Below are 6,028 nucleotides of genomic sequence, written 5' to 3' on the forward strand. Positions count from 1 at the left end.
ATACCTTTGATGGAAACAGCACGAATAGCCCATTATGTAGCTTTGCGTTTATCTATAAATAAACAGCAAAATATTGCTATCTTTTAAAGGAAAGTGGTAAATGTACTGACTTGCAACACAAAAATCTGGGGTGCAATAGACCACAGTGAACAAAACAGCCCAATACAGCTTTGCTATACACCAAACAAAGAAAGAAGAAATAGTTATTCAGTTAAAGTAAGAGCATTTTATTCAGGCCCGGCATGGCCAGGTGGGTTAAGGCGTTCGACTTGTAATCTGACGGTGGCGGGTTCGAATCCCGATCGCACCAAACATGATAGCCCTTTCAACCGGGGGGCGTTATAATATAACGGTCAATCCTACTATTCGTTGGTGAAAGAGGAGCCCACGAGTTGGCGGTGAGTAGTGATGACTAGCTGCTTTACCTCTAGTTTTATCATTCTAAGTTAGGGACGGCTAGAGCAGATAGCTCTACCGTTGCTTTGCGCGAAATTCAAAACAAACAAGTATTTTATTAGTTATTATTATTATTTTTAAGAAGTTTTAAATTATTTATCGAGAAAAAGAATCGGAATAGGGACAAGGATTAATATAAATTCAATATTTCTTAGCTGTCTCAGAAGAGTGGTTTTCAAGAGTACATTTATAAGTTGTTAACTTTCTTCATGGCTGACATGGCCTGGTAGTTAGGGCGCTTGGCTTGTTACGTGTAGGTCGCAGTTTCGAACCCTTGTTCTACCAAATATGCTCCCCTTTAAGTCAAAGAGGCATCATAATATAATGGTCAATCCAACAATTCGTTGATAAAATAGTACCCCAAGAATTAACGGGAGACAGCAATGACTGGCTGCATTCCCTCTAGTCTTCCACTGTAAAGTATGGACCGCTAGCCCAGATAACCTCTGTTGAGCTTTGCTCGATCTAAACCAACTTTTCAAATATAATTACAAGGTTAAAAAAAAGTACTTGAGTCATTTAGATAACATGTGATATATCAGCGCAATTAATTCAACAGACTAAATGGCTATTTATTTACGAGCATCTTTTCCTCGCGATGAGTAAATGGGAAGAATTTTTGTTAGGTCCCTCCAAAAGTGAAAATTGCTACGAAGTGGAAAACCTTTTTACAGTTTATTATATATTAATTAGTTTAATAAATTCTGTTATATTTTTAGCTCAGTAATTCACCATACAGTGGTCTGCATGCTGTACTGCATATCTTAGGTTCCCTGGATCTCGACCTGCTACTGTCAAAAATAAAAAATCGTGCTTCTCACTTTGGGGCCGTGAATGTATTAAAAGAGTGACGGTCAAATCCGACTATTCGGTTAAAGTAACTTACGAGGTAGAGTTGGGTGGTGTTGACTAGCTAGGGACATACCAAGGTAGTTTTTGACATCCGTAGGTATATCATAGTTTTAAAACTGTTTAGTTAGTTTGTTTGTTTTTTAAATTCGCGCAAATATACACATGGGCTATCTGTGATAGCCGTCCCTAATTTAGCAGTGTAAGACTAAGGGGAAATCAGCCTGTCATCACCACCCACTGTCAACTCTTGGGCTATTCTTTTACCAACGAACAGTGGGATTAACCGTAAATTTATAACGCCCCCACGGCTGAAAAGGCGAACATGGTTGGTGCGACGGGGATGCAAACCCGCGACCCTCAAATTACGAGTCGCACGCCTTAACCCACCTGGCTATGCCGGACCAAATATTTATTGAAGTTGGTGTATTGTTTTATCGGACAACAAAGCCGCGTTTTTGTGACAACTAAACAATTGACCTGGCATAGCCACGTGGTTAAGGCGCTCGAGTCGTAATTTTAAGGCCGCGGGTTCGAATCCCCGTCAAACCAAACATGCTTGCCATTTCAGCCGTGGGGGCGTTATAATGTGATGGTCAATTCCACTATTCGTTGGTAAAAGAGTAGCCTAAGAGTTGGCGGTGGGTGGTGATGACTAGCTGCCTTACACTACTAAATTAGGGACGGCTAGCGCAGATAGCTCTCGAGTAGCTTTGCGCGAAATTCAAAAACAAACAAATAATAAATATTTGTTTCTTGGGGTTCTATTAGCATGTGTTTATAAAGTGCCCTCTTTTTATGTGTACAATTATATTATTTTTTGTTCAACTAGAATTCTGTCAATCTTGCTTAAAAGTGCCACAAATAGTACCGTGTTTTCTGCAATTTCGCTAAAGGTTATGTTGTAATTACGGATAAACCGTTATTACAGTAATTCATGAAACAAGACTGTCACTGTCTTGTGTTGATCGATTCTAATAAAGATTAATAAAATTGTTGCTGGAAGAGCGATGAGTCTAAGAAGTTACAACACTAAAATCATGGGCTCGATTCTCCTCGGTGGAGACAGCATATAGCCTGATCCTTCTTTGCTATAAGAAAAACACATACAGATTAATTAAATATAATGTATATTTACTTGCATTATAAGCTTCCGTTTTGTTTTTTATGCTTTGCTTTTCTGTATATTGACTAAGCGAAATCTGAATTTGCAAGTCATCATGATGACACGTTATAATTCCTAGTCTACCGCCCCTAGTGGCTCAGCGGTATGTCTGTGGACTTACAACACTAAAAACCGGGTTTCGATACCCGTGGTGGGCAGAGGAGAGATAGCCCATTGTGTAGCTTTGTGCTTAATTCAAAACAACAACCTAGTCTACCTATAAGGAAAACAGATTCTTCGAAAGATTTTGGGCTAATGATTTCGTGGTTACGTTACTATTATATTTATATTTTCTCAAGATATGTGTTCCATTTAAATTATAGTCTTATATAAACTTTACAATGAAAGCGATATATGAAGATTAAAAGTACAAACTTCTAGTGAAAAGACCTTTTTCAAAATATTTTGTAAATTATTTAATCGGATTTTTCGTTATGAACAAAGAATGATGAAATGGGCAGTAAATGTTGGGTTTAGAGTAACACCTGTATAGAAAGTCTTAGGAAACTTATCTAGAAAAGTAGCACATATGGAAGAGAATGACGTCAGTCAAGCTAAGCTGAAGGAGAAAAGAGGAAAGTCTTTCGAAACGTCGTCTTTTTTCGTGTTTGTTATTTTTACAGATTAGATTATTCCTCTAAGAATTTCTTCACAAGTTGACCAATTTACATTTTTCTTTTTAAGAAGGAGTTATTGGTAATACTTAAATTTGATATTTTTGGAACCGCATATTTGACGAAGTATTTATACAGGGTGTTCGGAAAGTCACTGTGCACTTATATATTTATTAACAGACATGTTTCAATATAGAATACAGGAGGTAAATATGAATGACAATAATAAACAATGTTGAAAGTGGCCCCCGTTGGCATCAATACAGGCTTGGATCCTTTTTATTTTGTTTCTAAACACCGATATCAGTTGCTGGCTTGAAATAGACTGAATTAATGCTGTTATCGCTGCTTTCAAGTCATCCAGCGTGCGCGGACGTCTCGATACACTGCAGAGTTTGCTGCTTCCCATAGATAAAATCTGGTGGATTAAGATCTGGTGAGTGTGGGGGGCCACACGTTTTTGGAAATAATGCGATCTCCAAAACATTCCTTTAATAACCGTATAGATCTGTGAGATGTGTAGGCAGTAGCACCATCCTGTTGAATCCATGAGTAATTGATTTCATCACTTTTCCTCTGACCGATGAAGGTGTAAAGAATCTTCAAACAATAGCGCTCGCTGTTTATTGTGTTCATAAAGAAAATAGGGCCAACAATTCGACGTCTGGAAATCGCAACCCACACACCAACCTTGAAATCATGTAGGGGTATTTCGTGCAAACTGTGAGGATTATCGAAAGACCACAATTTTGAATTTTGTAAAGTAACCCGAGAGATGGAACCATGCTTCGTCGGTGAAAAAAGGTCACACACAACACATTAGCTGTATTCTCTACGATAAACCGGTTAAACCATCTGCAATAGCGCATTCGTTTTTCATTATCAGTTGCTTCCAATTCTTGTACCGCCATTATTTTGTATGGGAAGAGTTTTAATTTCTTTCTGACGGCCTAATGAGCAGTTCTAAGACTAATATCATGCTGTTGAGCTAACTTTCGTGATGATTTTGATGGGCTCTGCATCACACTGTCAGAAATATCCAACAGTTTCTCCTCCGATAGCTTTGCTGGCCTTCCACAGCGTTTGGCATCATCCACTGATCCTGTTTACCGAAACTTATCAACAAGGTTACGAACTGCATTGCGATGTGGAACAGGTGTATCTGGGAATTTTTCAGCAAATCGCTGTCGCACCACATCTGTGTATCTATCACCTTCTCGGAATACTTGTTGGACGAGCCATACACGTTCTTCAGTTGTTAAAACTATATTGGGATCAAAATCTGAAATATAATAACATATGATTGCAAAACTGCACGGTGACTTTCTGAACACCCTGTATATGTAGTCTTAATTTGTACCAACATGTACGCGCACACATATACGTACAGAATACAAAGTGTTATTTAAAAAAAGTATTTCATTAAATACCTGCACAATAATCCTTGCGCCATGAATTTTGACGTTGTAAGCATTTAAACTTACCATTGGTACATTGAAAATAACAGAATTAAAATAAGTGTATAATCACAGTTTAATATGTTTTAACTACCAAAGTTGAGGTATTACTGGGTTTTTAAGAAGAGGTAGAAAAGTTTTGATTAGAAAGATAATTTATTTTTGTCACCTATGTTTTTTTTAAAATATTTTACTTTTTTGTAAGATGCAAAGTTCAATAACTCAGAAGTAGTGTCAAAGTGTAAATGGATTGTTTAACAAAAAGACAAAATATTCTGTGGGTCGTATCAGAAAAAAAAAGGAGAAAAGGATTCTTTATACCGGAATCAAAAACACACTGTTACTAACGGCATAAAGATTATTTAGACCTGCATAAAAGATGTATAGTAAAAAGACTAAATTAATCTTTGGACCAGTATAAGAAGTATACTATTTGGTGTAAGAACAAGATTTGTTTAACCAGCATCGATGTGTGTATAAAAAATACGCAAATCCAGGTGTTTGTCTGTTATCTAACAACTTCTAGGCTGTTAGACCAATCTTAACCAAACCTTGCAGGATGATAGTTTGAACAAAGCCCATGTTAAAAACCCCCTCCACCCTGTATTATTGCTGTTATTCAGCACTTATTATCTTTGATGTATGTTAATATTAATTACATTCATAGTTAGTATTATGTCCTTATACACAAAAATAACTTGAATTTTCTATAACACAATATACACAAAAATAACTTGAATTTTCTATAACACAATATACACGTACTGTAGGAGAGAGCACACAAACATCTTACATATTTCAGAGAGTGTGCTAGCATTCTGTGGAGAAATGCAGTGAAAATGATGAGTGCTATTGTTGCAGTAATACATAAACGCAGCTGAAGTTTCTACTCCAACAGCCATCATGAGACTGATATGAAGAGACATTTATTGAGTTATAGTCACTTCCTACTTTGATTTATGATGGATTTACTATCATATATCTGTTTTAATATTGATGTTTTAAGTTTAATGTATGCTGAAAATTTTGCATAACTTGTAATGTTAATGTTAAATTTGTATTGCAAAATTCCTGCTTATTCATTCAAGTTGTGGAACATTCTTAAATGTAAGAATCTGATATATGTGTGCATGTAAACATTAGTGTATCATCTATACTGTTGTGCAGGCTGAAGTTTCTAGAAACTCTCTTTATGATTTTAAAGTAGCCAATATAATGTGCCAAAGGTGAGTATATATTAATGGTTTGCTATAGTTGATATACCATAAATCTTGGAAGCTGTCACTTATTTGATATAACATATATTAATCAGGAACTTCAGGTATTAGACCATGAAAGCTTATAGATCTCAAACACTACACAGCTTCAGCAGTGGAATAATTCTGTGTGGCTGACATAGAAAGAATACAGAGCTGGCTAGCTTCTTGTTAAGTGTAGTGAATTCTACCTACATTAATTTGCTCATCTGGAACTCTTTATGAGACATC

Source organism: Tachypleus tridentatus, chromosome 9, assembly GCF_004210375.1.
Source record: "Tachypleus tridentatus isolate NWPU-2018 chromosome 9, ASM421037v1, whole genome shotgun sequence".
NCBI lineage: Eukaryota > Metazoa > Arthropoda > Merostomata > Xiphosura > Limulidae > Tachypleus > Tachypleus tridentatus.